The sequence below is a fragment of the Equus quagga genome, chromosome 15 (genome assembly GCF_021613505.1).
Source record: "Equus quagga isolate Etosha38 chromosome 15, UCLA_HA_Equagga_1.0, whole genome shotgun sequence".
Classification (NCBI taxonomy): domain Eukaryota; kingdom Metazoa; phylum Chordata; class Mammalia; order Perissodactyla; family Equidae; genus Equus; species Equus quagga.
Genome location: NC_060281.1, coordinates 43,335,630 through 43,357,672, shown reverse-complemented (window position 1 = coordinate 43,357,672; position 22,043 = coordinate 43,335,630). Strand labels below are relative to the sequence as shown.

General features: G+C 35.8%; 1 long non-coding RNA gene across 3 annotated transcripts in view; it reads left to right on the top strand.

Moving 5' to 3' along the window:
* The window catches only part of LOC124226970 (uncharacterized), a 363,502-nt gene extending 341,842 nt beyond the window's left edge, over positions 1–21,660 (top strand). For all 3 annotated transcript variants that reach the window (XR_006885417.1, XR_006885415.1, XR_006885416.1), the window contains one exon: positions 20,031–21,660. This is a non-coding gene — a long non-coding RNA (uncharacterized LOC124226970). The remainder of the gene's footprint in view (positions 1–20,030) is intronic.
* The last annotated feature ends 383 nt before the right edge of the window (positions 21,661–22,043 follow it).

The following is a 22,043-nucleotide window of genomic DNA, read 5'->3' as shown; positions in this document are numbered from 1 at the left end:
AATGGCATCTTTTCAAATATATTATTTTCTTTTTATCCTTAAAAAGCCAAAAACCATTTTGAGGTAAAACACGCTAAATGAAATTTCTTTAAGCCAAATGTATATGGGCAGCTTTTTAATTTTGGGTTGTATTTGTGTTTTGTAGACTTTATGCAAGAGCATTGCATATTTTTTAAACATCTTTATTGAGGTATAATTGAAGTACAATAAACTGTGCATACTTAAATACAATTTGATCAATTTTGACATATTTATCTACTGGTGAAACCATCACCACAATCAAGATAAAGAATATTTTCATCATCCCCGAAACTTTCCTCGGAGCTCTTTTGCAATCCTCGCCTCCTTCCAGCCACGTCCCCAGGCAACCATTGGCTTGCTTTTTCCCTAGTATAAATTAGTTTCCATCTTCTAGAATTTTATATAAATAGAATCATAAGTGTATACTTTTTTTGGGTCTGACGACTTCACTCAGCACATTTTTGAGACTCATCTATGTTATTGTGTGTATAAGAATTTTCTCTTTTTTCCCCCTTGCCCTGTAGTGTTCATTATGTGGTTGGATATGCCATAATTTGCTTATCTATTCATCTGTTGGACATTCGGGATAATTTCCAGTTAATGGCTATTACAAACCAAGTTGGCAAATCTTTGTGTTCGTGTGTTTTTTCATGGGTAAATGCCTAGAAACTGGAATGGCCGCGGTATGTGTAAAGCTGAAGAAGAGTTTTCCAAAGTGGTTACCCCATGGTACATTCTCACCATCAGTGAATGAGAGGTCTGATTCCTCAAAATCCTTGTCAGAACTTGGTCTGGTCAGTCTTTTTAGTTTTAGCCAATCTAAAGGATGTGTGGTGTCATTTCATTGTGTATTTAACTCACTTTCCTCTGAGGACTAATGATTCTTGCACCTTTTCATGTGCTTTTGGCCATTTGCCTATCTTCTTTTGTGAAGTCTGTGCAAACCTTTTGTTAATTTTCTTTTTTAAAAATGGATTATTTCTTACTATTGAACTGCAGGAGTTATTTTTATAAGATTTTGAAAACAAGTCTTTCATCTGATGTTCTGTTAAGAAAATGTTCTTCCTGAATATGGCTCATCTTTCTTTCTCTTTTTTTTTTTTGGTTGTATTTTTCCAAGAACACAAGTTTTGAATTTTGATGAAGTCTGATTTATCAATTTTAGTTTTCATGTTTTGTATTTCTTGTGTGTATTCTATCTACAAAAACTGCCTACCATGAGATTACAAGTATTTTTTCCTATGTTTTCTTTTAGAAGTTTTATTGTTTTAGGTTGTACATTTAGGTCTGTGATCCATTTTGAGTCAATTTTTGTGTTGAGTGTGAGGACAGTCTTATACTTTTTTCCCCTTAATTTTGATTTCCAGTTGATCCAGCATCATTTGTTGAAAGGACTTTCTTTTCCCCATTGAATTGCCTTGACACAGTTGTGAAAAATCAATTGACCCTATATGTGTGGATCTATTTCTGAACACTCTATATTTTGTTCTGTACATCTATACCTTTATCTTTTTGCCAATAACCTACATTCCTGGGGTTTATAGTAAATCTTGAAATTAGCTTTATGGTAAATCTTGAAATTAGGTGAGGCAAATTCTTCAACTTTTAACTATTTAGGTCCTTTGTATTTCCAGATTAATTTTAGAATCATGTTGTCAATTTCTACAAAGGAAAACCTGGTAGATTTTGTTTGGAACTATACTGAGTCTATAGATCAGTTTGGGGAAAATTACCATCCATGGATATGGTACATCTCTCCATTTATTTATGTATTCTTTAATATAGCAATGTTTTGTAGTTTTTAGTATAGAGGTATTGGATATCTTTTCTTGGATTTATTCATTGGTATTCTTTTTTCCCCCTGCTGTAAAAAGGATTATAAAAAATTCGTTTTCAACTTTTTGCCACTAATATATCAGTATAGAATTACTTTTTTTTATATTTATCAGCACCTGCTATTGCTGAATCTTTAATTAGTATGTGTAGATTTTTATGGAGTCCTTGGTATTTTCTAGCTAAACAATCATATCATATACAAATATTGGCAGTTCTACTTCTTTTTTGACTGTTATTCATTCATTTTTTTTCCTTGCATTAGTGCCATGGCTAAGACTTGCAATAAAATATTGAATAAGTGTATTGAAAGCGGATGTTCTTAACTTGTTCCTTATCTCATGGGGAGAAGCTCAGGTCTTCCACTAAGTGTTATATTAGCTCTTCGTTTTTCCTAGACGCTCTTTGTCAGTTTAAAGGTGTTCTCCACTATTCGTAATCTGCTCAATTTTTTTTTCTTTTAAATCATGGAGTGTTGAATTTTGTTAAATGCTTTTCTTTTTTGCCTTTATTGAAACGATCATATGTTTTTTATCCTTTTTTCTATTAATATAGTGAAAGACATTGATTTCTGCATGTTAAACCAACCTTGCATTCCTAGGAAAAGCTCCCTCGGTTATGATATCGTTATCAAATGTAATTTAATCATATATATATATGTATAAAACATTTGTTAAGGGTTTTTACATCTATATGAGGGATATTGAAGTATTTTCTTCTTTTTACAATATCTTTTTTAGATTTTGGCATTAGTGTTCTGCTGGCCTTATAAAACCAAGTTGGGCAGGGATCCCAAATTCTTCATTTTTTGAAGATATTTATGTAAGATAAGCGACTTGAGAGTTTGCCAGGATTCACCAGTAAAAACATATTGGCCTGGGGTTTTCTTTTAGAGAAGGTATTTGATAATTTAATTTCATATATATATTCCAGTTTTCTATTTTCTTTATGTCAGTTTTGGTAAATTGTATTTTTCAAGAAGTTTGTCAGTTTCATGTAGTTGTCACATATTTTAGTGTAATGTTGTTATCTTACCATCCTTTTAAAGTTTCTTGGGTCTGTGTTTTTCATTCCTGATAGTCATTTGTGTCCTCTCTCATTTTCTTGAACATTCCAGCCAGGGCTTTGTCAATTTTGTTGATCTTTCCAAATAACTAGCTATTAGATTTTGTCTGTTTTATTTTTCACTCATATTTGCTCTTTACTGTTTTCTTCCTTCTACTTACTTTGAGGTTAATTTGTTCATTTTTTCAGATTTTATGATGGAAACTTAGGTCATTAATTTTATATCTTTCTTCTTTGCTAATACAAGCATTTAAAGTTATGTGTTTCTCTCAAAGCCCTTCTTTAGCTTCATCCCACAGCTTTTAGTATGTTGTATTTTTGTTGTTATGCAGTTCAAAGTAATTTCTTATTATCTTGTGGATTTGTCTTTTATTCATGAATTATTTTGAAGTGTATTATTTAATTTACAGATATTTGGTGTTTTTCTAGATATGTTTTAATTTAACTATGTCATGATCAGAGAATACATTCTGTATGATTTTGATTATTTTTAATACTGAGACTTTGTTAATGAACCAGAGCATGGTCTATCTTGGTGAACGTACCATGCATATTTGAAAATAAATATGTATTCTCAAGTTGTTAGATGCATTCTATAAATGTTAATTAGACCAAGGTAGTCTGTTTTTGACATCTTTGATATCTTTGCTGACCTTTTTTTAAGGAGGGGAATCTAGTTTTTCTGTGAGTTACTCAGAGTGGGGTATTAAAATCTCTTATCAGGAGTGTGGACTTAGTTATTTCTTCCCTTAATACTGTCAATATTTGTTTTAAATCTTTTTAGGATCTATTAATTAGGTACATTGACATCGATAGTTGTCTATATGGTGAATTGCCTCTGTTATAATTTGAAATACAGGCATACTTCATTTTATTATGGCTTACTTTATTTCACTTTGCAGATATTGCATTTTTTTTGCAGATCCTCCACCAGCAAAAAGATTTTGACTTGCTGAAGGCTCAGATGATGGTTAGCATTTTTGAGCAATAAAATATTTTTTAGTTAAGGTATGTGCATTGTTTTTTTAAGACATAATGCTATTGCACGCTTAATAGACTACAGTATAGCATAAACATAACTTTCATATGCACTGGCAAACCAAAATATTCATGTGACTCACTTTATTTCAATATTCACTTTATTGCAGCGGTCTGGAACTGAACCCAAAATATCTCCGAGACATTCCTGATTCCTTTTAATCTCTGGAAATACTCTTTGTCTTGCAATTTGTTGTCTGATAGTAAAGTTTCGTTTCATGCTTACTAACTGCATAATCTATATTTTTCCGTTCATTACTGTAAACCTATTTTCTTTTTTCTTCTGTCTTCTTTTCCAAAGCCCCCCATACATAGTTGTATATTCTAGTGTAGGTCCTTCTAGGTCTGCTATGTGGGACGCCACCTCAGCATGGCTTGATGAGTAGGTTTTAGGTCCGTGTCCAGGATCCAAACGGGCGAAACCCTGGGCCGCTGAAGCAGAGGGCGCAAACTTAACCACTCAGCTGTGGGGCTGGCCCCCTAAACCTATTTTCTTTATATGTAAAGTGTTTCTCGTACAGCTAGTATATAGTGGTTTGTGTTTTTATATCCACTCTGCCAGTCTTTGCCATTGAATTAAAGTCTTTAGACTATGGTTGAATTTAGGTTCATCAGTAAATTATTTTCTGTTTATCTTCTCTATTTTTGGATTCTCACTTCCCTTTTTCCTGCCATCTTTTAGATCATTTGCATATTTTTTCATATTCTATTTTATCTAATGTGTATATACTGTCTAAATCTCTTTGTATTTTGTTTTAGTGTTTTCTCAAGGAATTACATTAAATACCAAATATTTCCGTCTATGAAGTTTGATACCGTACCACTTCACAAAAAATGTGGGAAAGTTTCATGATATAAATTATCCCCCGCTAACCCTTATGTTATAGCTTTCATATCTATTATATCTACATACATTGAAAATCCCACCAGTTAATAAAATAATTTTTGTTTTAAATAGTTATACATATTTTAGAGAACCTATAAAAGAAAAATAATCTTTTCCATTATGCAAGAATTTACCATTTCTGTTGCTCTTCTTTCATTCCTGAAGATCCCTGGTTCCCCCTGGTGTCATTTTCCTTCAGTGTGCAGAACTTCCATTACCATATCTTATATATCAAGTCTCCTGGGGATGAATTATCTTATTTTTCCTTTATCTGAATATGCACTTCTTTCACTTTCTGTAGAATATTTTCGCTAGTTATAGAATTCTGGGTTGACATTTCTTTGGGTCCGTAAAGATGTTGTTCTGCCATTGTGCCTCCACGGTTTCTGATGACAAATCTGTGTGTAATGGGCCATATAGATCTAGCTCTTTTCAATAATTCTTTCTTTATAAGTATTTTTCACCAGTTTAACTATGATGGGTCTGGGTGTCGTTTTCTTTGTTCTTGTGGATCACTGAGCTTCTTGAACTATAAATTAATGTATTTAACTAAATTTGGAAAACATTTGGGCATTGTTTATTAAAACAATTTCTTTTCTCAAAAACTGCATGATCTCACTTATATGTGAAATCTAAAAAAGTTGAATACTTAGAAGCAGAGAGTAGATAGTTGCCAGGGATAGGGAGGTGGGGGGAAATGGGGTGATGTTGGTCAAAGGGTACAAATTTGCAGTTATGTAGGATGAATAAGTCTAGGATCTAATGTACAGCATGATAACTATAGTTAGTAATACTATACTGAATACTGGAAATCTGCTACGAGAGTAGTGACTTTTAGAAATCATTTCACTATGTATATGTACACCAAATCATCATGTTGCATACTTTAAAATAATACAATTTTTACTAAAAAATTTTCTTTCTCAATCTCTTTCTCCTCTCCTTCTGGTATTCCAATTACATATGGTAGATATTTGGAAATTGTCCCACAGATCTCTGAGGTTCATTTCATCTATTTCATTCTGTTTTTCAGATTGAATCATTTCGGTTGATCTATCTCCAAGCTCTGGATTCTTTCTTGCGTTATTTCCATACTGCTATTGAATTCATCCAGTGAATTTTTCATTTTCAATTCCTGTATTTTTTGCTTCCAAACATTTCGTTTCTTCTTTATTGTTCATTTTTCTCTGTTGAGAGATTCCTGTATTTTTCTTTATTTCAAGAGTGCTTTCATTTACTCGTGGAGCATAGTTATAATAGCTGCTTAAATGTCTGATTACTCCATCACCTGGATCATCTCATGGTTTGTTTTTTTTTTCCCTTAAGACTTGACCATGTTTTCCTACTTTTTTGTATGTTGAGTGGTTTTGGATTGCACTCTGGATGTTGTGAATATTCTGTTGTGTAGTGTCTATCCTAATATTCCTATTATAACTATCTGGAGGATGATGATGTTTATTTTAGTAGGCAATTAAGCCACTTAGATTCAGACTGTAAATTGTATTTCACCTCCTTTGGAAAGTGGTTCGGATCTCAGTTCTCTAAGCCTTTTCTATATTGGTTTGTGTCTCTGGGACATGTGTAATTCAGGATTAGAATGAGACTTGTACATAAGGCTCAAATCTCCATAGCTCCTAAAAGCCTTTGATAGCCTTATTTGGTGCCTTTCCATGCATGTAAGGTGATGCTTGTTCATTCACAGAATTAAGGGATCCTTTTCTCTCACTTATCTCTGGGATTCTCCCCAAACTCTCTGGCCTGCGGGAGTCCTTATTTCTGGTTCCTCTTCCCAAAAAAAGAGAATTTATCTCAGAGTTTATCTGCTTGTGCAGCTGTCATTGCTCACCATTTTGCAACTGGGGTTTTACCTTTGGGTTCATACTGCAGGAGAAAAAAACAAAAAGAAATATGGGAAACATCACAATGCAGGTCATTTTTCAAATTTTGACTCTTTTCCAGAAGCTGCATGCTTTTGAGGTCCTCAGGTGGTTGAGATTATATATATACACACACACTCATGCTCTGCTTAACAATGGAGATACATTCTGACAAATGAGTCATTAGGTGATTTTGTTGTTGTGTGAATATTGTAGAATCTACTTACACAAACCTAGATAGTATAGCCACTACAGACCTAGGCTGTACACTACTAATCTTATGGGACCACCATTGTATATGTGGTCTGGCATTGACTAAAACATCAATATGTGGCACATGACCAAATATATATAATTTAAAGATTTTAGTTGTAATCAGAGTGAAGAATGGGTGACAGTGGGCTTACCCCACCATGACTGAACCAGAACCCATATTGAATTTTTTTCCCCAGAAATAATTAACTGTATGTTAAGGTATAGAATCTTTCTTTTAAAATTGGCCAAACCGTTGTGACAAAGTTCTCTTCATTGTGAGTTGCGCAGAGAAGAGCAGAAATGATTGTTAAATTGTGTGCCTTAGAAACACACACATAGACAAGCAATTTGAGAAAATAGCTGCTATGAAACTTTAGATTCCACATTCCAACTATTCTTTGCATTTATCATTGTGTCAAGGGCATAGAAGGCAATACTATGTTTTCCCTCTCCACTGGGTTATTAATGATAAAATTGATTATATATGTGAAGTGCTTGGAGCCATCAGAATCAAGCTGTATATAAATTAAAGTGGTATTAATATTATAATGCACAACTAATCCTTGGATATTATTAAAGCTCCTTAGGACCAATTCTTTGTGGTGGTTTAAATATCTTTTAGTTAAGAATATATTTAAGAATAAAGAATTAACATTGGTGACAATATTTCCTGTTGTGAAATGCATATAGTAGGTCAGTGACAACTTCCTTATGAAGGTGAGTTTATATAATGATTAAATGTAAAAATCAAAGGGTAAATTACTGTATCTGAATGATGTACATTTTGAAAATAGTACAGTGTTCTTTTTCTGTTTATTTCTCAGAATAATCGGAGGCTCATGTGAATTGTGTATTGTGTATTTCTACTTGTTATTTTCGTAGGGATTAAGTAACTCTTAGGAAACGAAGAATAAGGGCAGCAAGGCCATTTCATGTAACAATGAAGTCAAGTTGTTTTTTAAAAAATAAAGGATGTATGGACATGTGATAAAGCATAAGATTTTCCATATGCTTTAGATACCCTTCTGACCCTGACTTGGATTAAGTTATTTAAATAGGGCTCAGATAAGGAGCACATTGCAGTTCAAGTGAAAGAATTTCCTAATGGGTGTTTTCCGAGCATTTATTATTCTTGTTTGCCCCTTGAAATTGTGGGTACGAAAATATAAATTCTCGAATTTATATTATTATTTGTAAAATGGTGCACTTTCTAGACATTTTGTTATATGTCAACAAGAATTTAAAAATTACTTACCTGATTAAGCTCTATTTTCTTGTATCAAATTACCTCAATATTTTGCATTAAAAAATTGAGATATAATTTGCATTCAGTAAAATGCACAGATCTTATGTGTAAAGCTCAATGGCTTTTCACAAATACACTTTTTATATATGTAATCCAGATGAAGATATAGAACGTTCCTATTATCTGTGAAACTTTGTTCATATCCCTTTCCTTTCAATAGCCCCCATCCTCAGCTGGAGTTAATCACTTTTTTTTTTTCTGCTGAGAAAGATTGGCCCTGAGCTAACATCTGTGCCAGACTTCATCTATTTTGTATGTGGGTGGCTGCCACAGCATGACTGCTGCCAAGTGTAGGTACGTGCCTGGGAACTTAACACAGGCCGCCAAAGTGGAGCACTCCAAACTTAACCACTAAGTCATGGGGCTGGCCCCTGTGTGGTTAATAGCTTTTGACTTTTGTCAGCACATATTAGTTGCCTGTTCTTAAACTTTGTATAAATAGAATCATACGGTGTGTACTCTTTTACATAGTGTTTTGAGACCCGTGTAGCGTATGTATTGGGAGACCTTTCATTTCCATTGTTCAGGAGTATTTAGTTTTATCAATAGGCCCCAGTTTGCTTATCCATTTTTCTCTTGCTGGCTTGCTGCCATTTTTGAGCTATTGTAAATAAAATCACTTAGAAATTTCTCGTACACCACTTTTTGTGGCTATAGTTCACATTTCTCATATTATTTAAGTTCATTATAAACTATTTTGATTATAGAAATTTGTTGAATTTTTTTTCATGTCAACTTTTAGATGATATTATGCTATAAAAAGAAGAAATGGTCCTAAGATATAAAAGTTATAATAAAAATTTTAACTTTTTAAAAAGATGGTTCTTGCTTTTTCAAAACATAGATTATCCATATTTGGTTCTCTTATACAAACTAAAGAAAAATTAAACTTTGTAAATCTACTAAAAACATATGGAAATTAAAACATACTACATATATGAAATTTTGCCTTTTCCAAACAACTTGTATGAGTATTTCACCCCTCAAAGACCAACCACATGGTTCTCTCTCTTTTCTCCTGTATGCTATTTCACTATACTATATAAGAAGCAACTTACGTATCCATCTCCTGAGGAGACCATAAGCTCCTGGGACACAAAGACCGTCTGTGTCACACTCCTTGCTCGTCTTCTATCGCTAGCATCTAGCACTTTGCCTGGCACATCGTAAGTACACATTGTATGTTATGTGCACTGAATAACTGCCTTTTGTCTAGGGTGTTTATTTGCCTTACAAAAGTCGTTTTTGCTATGGAAACATAACACACTTCATTTTAGCTCAGGAGTTTGCTATTCCCTTTATGTCTGAAGTCCTTTGTTTATTACACAAGCTGACTTATCCCAGTTTCCTGTTTATAGAGAGTAGGCTTTTGATGAAAATGCACACTACCAAAAACCTATAAAAGATTTCTGTTTTGTTCGCTTGATAACGTTATGTTAAACTTCACTGATGTGTCATTGAGAAAAATAACTTCATGTGAAGACATTATATATCTATATGCACACACACACGTACATATATATACACATATATTCTTAACTCCTCTTTGCTCCTAGGGTATGGAGTATTTAGTGCACTATATACTTAGTGCATAGAATACAAACATCATTTTCTTTATCTTTTTTGAACGTTGGCAAAAGACAATATCTCTTTTGCACAATTAAAAGACCTCAAAATTATGCATGATTTTCATTACTACTGGGATTTCTATGTTGAATAAAGGTCATTATTCTAATCACCTCAGACCTCTTGTTTTTTCTTCCTAATAGATCTTTGCAGTGCCCATCTGTCTATGGTTCATGGTATAACTTTTTGATAAAGGCAGGATGGCAGATGGACAGCAGGTGGGAGTTTTGCCCTGCCTCTTGGTTCAGATCCTGGCCCAGGCAGAAACTGTCAGGAACTGTCAGTTTGTCCTCACAGCTTGTGGGCTCCAGTCCTGTGTTTGGCATCCCAGCCAAGGGTCTGAATTGTTGCAAAGCTGGACCAGCTATTGGTCATTATGACTAGTTAATGGTTAGAGACTCACAATGAGGGTGGGGGCACCCAGTGGGTCTGTAAAAACACTTGGGAGGAAATGTCCATTCTATTTCACTATGTCCTGGATCCTCAAGACCCCAGAGTCACCTTGTTCTCAAGATCAAAGTTGCATAATTTGGAAAATACTATTGTCATTCTAGGTATTTACATATTGTTAAAATATCTCAGTTTCCCAAAAGTCTTTCTTTCTGTATAAAAATCACACAAGGAAGCAAGTGAGAAATAGAGACAGACAGACAGTGACTTGATCCTTAAACCAAATATTTTTGTCTAAATTGTTGGATAACTTGTCATCTTCTGGAATTCCTAAGGGTACTGCATGATTAAAACTTGGACTAATGATAACATTTTCAATGCAGTAACTATAACTCCTCCTACCAAAGTATTGAAAGACAGTTCATGAGATTGCCAGTCTTTACAAGAGGAAAGAAAGAGTCTTCTTTTTTTTTTTTTTATTCTGAACTATGGGCACATACTCTCTTTTTTTGTATGTGCATAAATTTGCAGCTTCACAAGCGACTCTCTTTTAGATAGAAACCGGATTGGAGTAAACAGATGAGGCCGGGTAAATCCTCCTAATGGAGGGTAAGCCTTGGCAGTGACCATGAAGAAAAGGCAATAGTGAGTCAAATCTTATGCTGAGCTAAGAGTTTTTTTCTGACTTGTGTAGTTTCTTCAGACGTAAAGGTTCACAGAGGTCATACCGTGCCTTTTCCTCAGCCGAGCGGAGTCCCAATTTTGATTAGTAACACAGGAGAGGCCATGTAAGGAATATGTGTCCACGGATATTTAAATAATTGTCCACCATAAGTATAGAAAACTGTCACCCTCTCCCTCCCAGCCATCCCGAACTTATCATTCAGTATTAAAGGAGACCCTTAGAATACTCCATTGCTTCCTTGTACTCTGAATTAAATTGAAATGTTCTGCCCTGCTGGTTAATAGTATTTCTGTTCATAAAACATATTATGACTAGATTATGACATTACGACATGTAATAATACAAATTGTTGATGTTTGAATATTTTCTTGCGTTCTGGGAGTCGACTTCCTGCTACATATGTGTAACAAATTATGTTGTTCCAAATTATATCAATAATATTGGGTTGTTATACTCAAATTGTGTTTGCATTAGTTCGAGATTCCTTCAATCTAATTTAGATATCTGGGGTGTTAACCACCATAGGACACTTTAAAACTTAGATTATAAGAAATTGCTGGGCAATCATTTATCTAAACCTTGAGTAATCTGTGCGTTATAAAATGAATATACATTGTATTCCATGTTCCCTCAGATATTTTTCTTTTCAATTTTCTTCTTTCATAATTTAATAAATATATTTAAGTTTTGCAAAACTCTGTGCGTATATCCTCGGGTGAGATTGTGTGTGTGTGTGTGTGTGTGTGTGTGTGTGTGTGTGTAATTATCCATCAGATTATATATTTGACGGGTGACCAAAGTACCTTCCTTTTGGAACCTTGGCATTCTATCTGGGGCTTCTTTGAAACCAACTCATTTATTCTTTCCTTTAAAAAGAATCTTGAAATAGAAAAAAACTTGTCACAGAGTTGCCCAGCGTGGCCTAAAGGACTGTGTTACACCCCTGCCAGCTATAAATGTACTTGAACGTGGATCTTGCTAACATGATTTCAGGTGAGGTGTGGACAGGATCTAATTAGTTATAAATCTGTAAATGCTTGAACAGAGGCTTAGCTGGAAATTCTCCATCTGACTGGTACTACGGCAACACTCTAATCCCAGAAAGCTGTCTTATCATGAATTCCCATTAGCCACGGAGTTAAGGCAAAGTCATGAACTTGAGGAAACTAAGCAATCTCTGTGACTTAGCCAGTTAGCTAGAAGCTCCACCTTGCCAGTGCTGTCTGCTTTCCCCAGTCTTGTTCTTGCTTTGGGGAGGCAGCTTTAGATGAAAGGTTACAGCAATGAGCTGTTCTACAGAAAATTTGAAGCTGACTTACATTGAACGTCTTCCATACACAGTTAATTTCTTGTATTTAATCATCCTTTAGATAGTATAGAGCTTATGGGTTTCAAAGTGCTTTAGCCATGCTTTATCTCTTTTGATTTTTAAAAAACGCCGTTAGGCAAGCAGAGAAGAAACTCAAAAATATCAAGAAAACAATCAAAGTTCAGCATGCAATTTGATTAATTATTGCCTTTTGGTATTGGATTATATAGTGGCAAACTAAAAAAGTCCTTACCTGCAAAAAAACCTACAATCAAATAGGCAATGCAAACGATAAACAGATGAGCATATGCTAGAAAGTCAAATTTTAATAAATGTTATCACAAATACTAAAGCAGGCAAAATTGTCAGGGAGAGGGGGTTTCTACTTTATGTAGGGTGGTCAGAGAAAGTCTCTGATTGTGTGTGCATGTATATATTTCACATTTAGCTTTTTTACTGAGATATTTACAGATTAAGAATCACACAAATCTTAAGCATCCAGTTTGATGAGTTTTAATAAGTGTAACCTGCACCCCTATCAATATGTAGAACCATTTCTATTACCAGAAAAAGATCGCTCCTGCCCTTTTCCAGTCAGTCCTGTCATCATCACTTTCAGGCAACCTCTGGTCTGCCTCTTTCACCATAGATCAGTTTTGCCTGTTCTGGAACTTTGTATAAGTGGAATAATGCAATAGGCACTCTTTTGTGTCTGGATTCTTTCTTCCTCTTAAGATTTTTGGTGCTCTTCCATGTTATTGCTCTATTGTGAGCTTTATATTGTGTTCTGTTGTCTGGACATAACTGCGATGTGTTGAGCCATTGTCTTGCTGATGGATATTTAGATTGTTTCCGGTCTGGGGCCATTATAAATAAAGCTGTTAGGCACATTTTTGTATCAAATTTTTATGTATATGTGTTTACATTTCTCTCAGGTAAATACTAAAGGTAGGTGTTGAACTTTATAACTAATTTGCCTACCAGTTTACGAAGAGGTTGTACCGTTTTACCCTCCTACCAGCAATGTAAGAGAGTTCTGCTTTTGTCACATCTTCATCAACCCTGGGTGTTGTCAGTCTTTTAAATCTTATCCATTTAAATGGGTATTTAATTGTGTCTCATGTGGTTTTGATTTGCATTTCCATATGACTAATGAGGGTGAACACTATTTCATGTGCTTATTGGCTGTTTATACGTGTTCATTTGTGAAGTGCATGTTCAAGTCCTTTGCCCATATTTTATTGTATTTATTTTATTTTTTTGAGGAAGATTAGCCCTGGGCTAACTACTGCCAATCCTCCTCTTTTTTGCTAAGGAAGACTGGCCCTGAGCGAACATCTATGCCCATCTTCCTCTGCTTAGACGTGGGATGCCTACCACAGCATGGCTTTTGCCAAGCAGTGCCATGTCTGCACCCGGGATCGGAACTGGTGAACCCTGGGCCACCGAGAAGCGGAACATGTGAACTTAACCTCTGTGCCACCGGGCCGGCCATTTTGCCCATATTTTAAATTGAGTTATCTTTTTATTATTGAATTGTACGAGTTAGATAGAAGTCCTTTGTCAGATATATATCTTGCGAATATTTTCTCCCAGTCTGTAGCTTTACCTACTCATTTTCTTAATGATGTCTTTCAAAGGACAAACATTTTAATTTTGATGAAGTCCACTTTATAATTTTTTCTTTAATTGTCAATATTTTCTTCTACTCCCTGAGAAATTTTTCCTTCCCCAAGATAACAAAGATATTCTCTTATGTTTTCCTCCAAAAATTTTATAGTTTAGTTTTGATGTTTAGATCTATGATAATCTAGAATACATTTTTGTGTATAGTGTGAGGTATGGGTAAAAAGTTCATTTTTTCCCCCAAATAAATAGCCAATTCTTCTGACATTTCTGGTTAAGAAGATTTTCCTTTATCGATAGAAATACTTTGGAGCCTTGGTTGAAAAATCAATATTTTGGGCTTCTATTTAGGATGTATAAAGATGAAAAGAGCAATGTTCCCACCCTCACAACAACAACAAAATGGTAGAAGATTTGCAAATACATAACTTTTCTTGAACCCATAAGAGAGCTGAGGTCCCAAGGAAACCAACTAACCTGAAATCTAAGGAAGGACAAGTGCTTCTAAGCAGCAATGAGGTGTAAGCACTGGCTTACTGGAGCCAGATGTGTAAGGACACTGGTATGAAGAATTCAACTAAAATTTTTAACAAATTGCAAGAAGCCAAGTATGCAATAGCAAGAGAAGATAAAACCCCTGGGATTGTAGACACAAGGGGAATTTTCAGTCATTCCAGGGGAATGTTGGGGAAGAGCAACAAACTCTGGTCCTTAGGGTACTGGTGAAAGCTCATTGCAGCTGGAAGAGGATAGAGAATAAAACCCCTTTATTCCTGGGAGAGGGGCAGGAATGCATCGCAGGCCCAGACCTACAGGAAGGAGTGGAGCAGGACCCATGAGAAGGTTCCATTTCTAAGACCCAGGGACTCAGTGTCTGCCCAATTAACCAGAGCATCAGAGAACACACCAACTCCCACAACCTGGCCAACAAGGGCGAGTGACTAATGCTAGTATGATTCCCAATTTACAGATGGAAAACTAAGGATGAAGAAATTAAAGGAGTTGCCCAAAAATCTCACAGCCACTAAATGGAAAAGCTGAGATTTGAGCCAAGATAATCTGGCTCCAAAGTCCTCATAACCACTGTGCATTACTGCAGAGGCAAGAGAGTTGGGATGTGGAGAGAAATAAGGCAATTCTGAACAGTAGGATGTTCCAGAATAGAGGGAAGTGCTTGAGGAAACATATGGTTTTAAGAAAGGGGTGCGGTCCACAAGGCCAAATTTAACAGAGCTGTTAAACCAGGTGAGGGACGAAAAGTGTCCATTGGACTCAGCAATTTAGAAAATAGTCTGTAAATTTAGCAGTAAGTAGTTTCACTAGAATGGTAAAGATTGAAACCGCAATCTATTGGATTCAGAAATAATATGGAGTGAAGAAGATGGATCAGTAAAACTATCCCACTTGCCCCAAATTTTGGATAAGAAGAGGATTGGTGCATAGGTAGTGAGTGTCATGGGAGCAGGAGTGGTTTTTAGGGATACAAGTGATTTGAATTTGTTCATGACAAAGGGAAGAAGACAGAATGGGAAAGTTTGTCATAAGAAAGAAAAATAGAGTTACAGTGGTATAAGGAGGTTTGTTGATGTGTCTGGAATATGTATTAAGGGGGTTTTCTGAAAGTACAAATACCCTTACATGCAATCCTAAAAGATGTAAAATTTGTACAGTTTCAGTATATTCCTTTGTCAGATAAAACATCTATACTTAGAGATGTATATATTAATCTCACATATGTCTTCCTTGTAATTTTGTTTTTTTGAATGAGCTAGCCAGGACAAAGTTGTTGCATCTTCGCTGATATGTATTGATATGCACTCTGGAAGAATACAGCTTTTTGGTAATGGCGCAATAAACAACTGTCACTCTAATATGGTAATATGTAATAGACACCATAACTCATCTTCCATCTTACTTGACATAATAGAAAGTGGCTTGAAAAAAGAGAGCCCAAAGAACCAAGCTGAAATTCCAGGAAGCACAAGTTTTAGGATTTCTACTATTACAGTGATGTCTTTGAAGGCAAGAACTGTGTAAACTTTCATGTCTTTATCACCATTCCTAGTGTAGTAGATGCCTCAAAATGTCAAATCTAGTGAAAGGGAGGATGCATTTATGTAAGTCTGTTACCAACATTTTAAAGCATATGGCTATTTAAACATTTTTTTATTCTACATTTGACCACTGGTAGAACCTCTAAAAATCCTGGAATTTCAACTACAGTCATGAAGTTTCAGCTGACTTGAGAGATTTAGTTATGATAGCCATTTACCTTGGTCAATCTAGAAGGCATTCCGCCTGGCATAAACGCTGGAAACATTCTTCTCTTATGCTTCTAAAGCCTCGACTGTGTCAGTAAGATCATATAGTCAGGTCCATTTCCATAATATCCATCTTATTCTAAATATTCACTCCTTCCGATAATACAAATGCAGTACATTTATTGTTTCTTAAAATGCATTTTTTACTCTAAACATATGAGATGGGTTTATTTATATCTATATCTTAAATATTAACACATATTAATGAAAAAGTAAAGTTTTTATTTGGAAATTGAATTGACATTGGGAACTTTAGGTTGGCTGTCGCAGTGGGTCACATGAAAGAACTTGGCCAAGTTTATCAGCCATATTTGGCCTAGTTTTCTGCATATGTTTGCCAGATGCAAAAGCCAGTTTATTGCTTGAGGGCACAGAAACCTGGAGGAAAGACTGGGAAATTGTGCATTTAATCCACTGGGTGTCTTTCTTTTTGCTTAGATTTTGCCTAGAGAGGTCTGATTGTACCTGTAGAATGTAAATAGGAGAATGAGGCTTCTCTTTGCCTTTCATAGCTGCAGAGTGTTATAGACGGCTCTTGTCAAGCATTTTTGGGAGCACAGCTGTAAAAAAAAAGAAAAATTAAAAGTATGAGCTTTATGGTAAAATTATAGTTCTAGGTATAAATGATTAAACAAATGAGTGAATTAACAAACACATTCTTTTTATTTAGGGGGTCTCAATTCCCCGCAGAATTTATCACTTAAAATGGAACACCATGAAAATATTTGTATTCATATGAAGTTAGTCCCATATGTAACACATTTCAGAATTTTTGACAAATCAATCTCACAATTAAAGGTCATATATTTATAGCTGATTCCAACCCCAAAATGAATAGAGATGTCAAAGCGTTGAGCATATTGGTTGTTTACACATGAATAAGCAAGATGGCAGAAATTATTTTCCAGCAGATCTGGGTTTTTTGCCTTCGCCTGTTTTTGATAGTTCTTCGACTTGCAATTTTCAGAGAATATTTTCTCGTATTTATATTAGCATAATTAGCATATGTATAATTCCATAGTGGTATATGTAAATGCTCCCCCTTGGCACAGAGGAAGAATGGGTGTGGGTTTTTATTTCCCTTGCTAAAATAACTTTAGACTATTTAGTAGTTAGGGGATAATTGTAGTTTTTCTTTTTAATTGGAATTAATAGTTTTAAGTGATGGCAGTGGCCTATTGAGTTCATTTTTAAGTCAAGGATCTTAATATTCCTGGGCAGGTGTTTGAGTTTCAGGATTTGGAAGAACAGAATTCTGACACATTTGTTACGTTTTTCCCTTGACCACATTGGGCATTTGAATAACATAGTCACTTTTTAGCTATCAAAGGAAATCATGTATTATTCTCATAAAACCTTCACATAACCAGACACCTGAACACTAACTCAAGGTCATGACCTACCTCCAGAAGGAGTCTTCCTGTAACGATTCTCAGATCGCTGGAAAATGTCATCTTTGAGGAAAATGTTTTAATGAAGTTTACCAAACTTATTTTTTAATGCTGCTTGTGTGTGCATAGCCAACTGCAGATGCTCCAGAGAGGAGCTCTTTGTGGCGCCTTGAGACTGTTGAAACATGAAATGGCCAGTGATAAATAGGCAAGAAGTGGAGATGCGTGGCTCTCAGGTCTTCCGAGTCACTGTGTATTCTACATTTCTCTTTCCCTTTGTGGTTTACAGATTTATCGAGAAGCATTTTCTACTGTCTAAGTAATTCCTTGCATCCCAAAATTTGTAATGAAACTTCTACCTGTAGAATTAGTGTGAAATTCTAGTAAACATTTGAGGCATGGAAAAAATTGATTTGGAAACCCTGAAAGTCATGATATTAAAATCATACAGCGCTGGACTTGCGCAGGGGTATTATAATTACATTGGTCTGTCTTCCCCCCTATATTGAGATTTAACTAAGAGCAGGAACAATTACCTTTAAGATTTCCAATCTCTAACACAATATTTGTTATATTGGGAGTGTTCAGTAGATACTAGTTGAATGAGGAAAATGGTGAATGAAGAAGTTTAATGACTCATCAGGATTTCTCTCTTTTGTAATCTTCCCTGAAGTCATGTGGTTTTTTGCTTAGGTAAGTGGCAGGAATTCATGTCCATATATTCCCTCTTGGATTGATTGACATTGTCAAGGAACTTTTATATTAGTAGTAAAAAGAACACTGGTATTATAATACAAGTACTTAAGTTTAAATTTTGTCTTCACTGCTCATGTGCTGTGCCTCACTACAAAAATTATTTATTTTCCCTGAGTCTTCATTTCTTCATCTATAAAGTGGGTTAATAACATCTACTCCATGTGATTATTTCATGAAGTTATCTTTCTTCTTTTATTCAAGGAGCTCTTGAAATCTCCCCTAATCTTAAACCACCTAGCTTATGTGGTAAGGATAAAATTTTGAAATATTTAATGAGGCTTTTCAAAAGTTCCCTGTAAATCTTGTTACCCTGCAACTGCCACATTCATGGAATCAATGGCCTTTATTGCTTTAGGCGTGGGGCAAATGCAGTCTAGATTCTAGAACAAATGTGTCATTGTGCAGTTGTCAGAGAAGTTCTTATACAAGCCCAGATTTGTTGAAAATGCTAAAGCTTCCATTTATTGAGAAGAAAGCCTGAGAATCTAAGACTAGAGCTTTTAAAAGTGAGACCCAACTACATAGGAAGGGAAGCCCCCCACCCTGCCCCCAGTATTGCAGAATGATGCTTGATGAGAGATGGAGGATGTGGGTGGAAAGCAAGGCAATTTAAAAAGTAAACAAGAAGGTTGAGGAGGGAGATGAGAGCAAAGGAAGCTGTGTCAACTTTCCCCTCTGGAACCCCAGGGAAATGCCTCTTGGGAATCTCTAAACCACCTTGGCATGGGCAGTAGAGTTGAAAAGTGGTCTGTTGAGAAAAGGCCATTTTACTCACCTCTCCTCCAGGTACCTGATGTCTTAGAATTGGCCCAGACATTCTGGTGGGGCGGAGATAATGAACTGAGCTTCTAAGTGGGAATCAACACACTTCACAGGAGTCCCAGTATCACAGATCAAGGGGCAGCTGTGGCAGAGGCTTCAGGGTGCCCCTCTCCACCTGGGGTCCTGGCACTGGATGCAGCCAAGCCTCTGAGATGAAGAGTCTGGTTGATCAGGGGAGAGGGCCAGAAGCAATCATTGTCCCATTCCTCTATTGAGAGGACCACCCCGGAGACTTCAGAACCAGATATCGTGGAGGTAGGGACCAGAGACCAGACACCAGGCCGGATTAGCCCTGCCTTACTCAGGATGTAGCAGCCCACCCAGGAAGGGCCATCGCTGAAGCAGACACTCCGCCCCCGCCACCACATAGTACATAAACTTCTTCTTGGGGAGATGCCAGGATGTCAGGAGAAGGGGGAAGGGAGAGCAAAACCAGAAAGACTAAACATTTTCCCCAAATTGACTATTTTCTAAAGAACCTCAGTTATACCAAATGAACAAGCTTTAAATTTTTATTTTGCTTCATTACCACCAAGTATGAATGAAGACTTTTGAGCAAGATGAAGTCAATTATGTGATGGGATAAACAATTTTTGAAAAAATTAGTTTTTGCCCATCTGTGTTATAATGAGTAAATTTCAAATCCACCACACTAGTCTGCCTTCCTCTTTGTTTATAACTTACGTATGTATAGCGTTCTCAGTTATAATTTTTGTGTTTGTAACATTTTGTGATGTGCAGAATGCTTTCACATATACCCTCTCATCTGTTTCCTACCATAACACACTGAGGTAATGTCCATATTATTATGCTTATGTTTCAGGTGAGGAAATTGAAGATTTGTCCAAGAGCAGACAGCTGATGAGAGAGAGAAAGCAGAAAGAGAACAGCTTACAGCTCAAGTCCTCTTTCTATGCTCTGGAACCACCATAAATGCTACTCGCTTGGACCTCGTTTTGTTTCTTTCTGGAACTCTGTACTCTGTTTGCAATGGTATGGTTGGTTGTTAGGACCGCTTATGTGTATTTTTTTTTAATTTAAAGAAATATTGCTGCAAAGCTTTTCCAGGATGTATTTAAAAAGGAGGTATTCTCTGGTTATCTAGCATTCAACTGATTCTTTCAATTTGGTTGGTTTAGTCAAAGTTTGAGTAGAAGAGTCTGTCTAGGTAATGGTTTTTGAGGACACTTGGGCAAAACGAAAAAAAATAGCCTATGGAAAACTCATTCTGATCATTTCATACCTAGGAAAAATGCAGAGAACAATAAAAATGAGTCAATATTTTATAAATTCAAGGCCAGTATTCTATGTCAATGTCAATGGTGTATGAGTTCCAAAGGATTTGTGTCACTATTAAATTACAAATGATTTGCTCTTATTTGATGTGTAGTAGATTTAGCTGTATAATGGATGGAAACAAACAGAATACAAAGGATAGAGAGCAAACATATTTTGTAAGGCAATTGCAAGCCTCTTATGAGCTTCAGTACAAAGGAATAGAGACCATCTCATCTCTTTGCTATTCATTCATCTTTAGCATTAGTGAACTCATGGCTTGTATTCTTGACCTTGACCTAGAGCCCTGAAGCGCTTCCTGTCTTTGCCCTGCTTCAGCAGGTACATTTCAGGAGAGTGAGCGTGTATTACCTATCTGTAACCCAGATCTCAGGTAGATGGGTGCTATTAGAACTGGGAGAGAGCTGTCATTTGATGTTCAAGGATTTCCCACTTTTGTATATGTTTGCATACTGTATGTTACCTTTCATTTTAAGCTTTTTATTCTCACTATTCAAGCTAGTTGAATTTGTTGAGCTATTGTTCATAATTGTAGAAATAGATCTGTAGAGCTTTCTTCAATGACCATTTTCACTGCTAATGTATTTTGTAACCAGCCAGGTTTATGGAAAACCCAGTTTTCATGTTTTTCTGAGAGGTACACGTCAAAGAAGGTTTTTCATTCCTTGCTTAGCAATTTTTAGTTTCCACCAGAGTTCAGTGGACCATACAGTATGTATGGACCAAACATCCCACCAGTTACACAACTTACTCTTACTATTTAAGCAGCTTCTTTTAGGGGATTGAGAGAGCATGTTGGCCCTTTTATATAACTTATTTTCGAAGTCAGATCAAATTCGCCATTAGGGTGTTGTGAATTCACATCTTAAATTCTTTTGGAATTCTTTTTATATTCATGTTTTTAGAGTCGTCACGCCAAGCAGAATTTTTCCAGGCCATCTCTACTGATCACCACTGATGAAAGAGGGTGAGATGAGCAAACCCATGTTTTTTGTTTGTTTTTTCCACTTTTATTGAGAAATTATTGACATACATCACTGTATAAGTTAAGCATATAGCATGATGGTTTGATTTACATATATTGTGAAATGATTACCACAATGGATTCAGCTAACGCTCATCGTCTCATATAGATACAATAAAATGAAAAGAAAGTTGCCAGCCCTGTGGCGTAGCAATTACGTTTGCGTGCTCTGCTTCGGTGGGCTGGGATTCACTGCTTCGGATCCCGGGCATGGACCTACAAACTGCTTGTCAAGCCATGCTGTGGCAGGTGTCCCACATATAAAATAGAGGAAGATGGGCACAGATGTTAGCCCAGGGCTCATTTTCCTAAAAAAAATTAAATAAATAAAATGTAGAAAAGGACAAATTTTTTTTCCTCATGATAACTCAGGATTCATTAACAACTTTCTTGTATATAATACAGCAGTGTTAGCTATAGTCATCATGATGTACATTACATATGAAGGACTTATTTGTCTTATAACTGGAACTTTGTATTCTTTGATCACCTTCCTCCACTTCCCCCTCCCCCTAC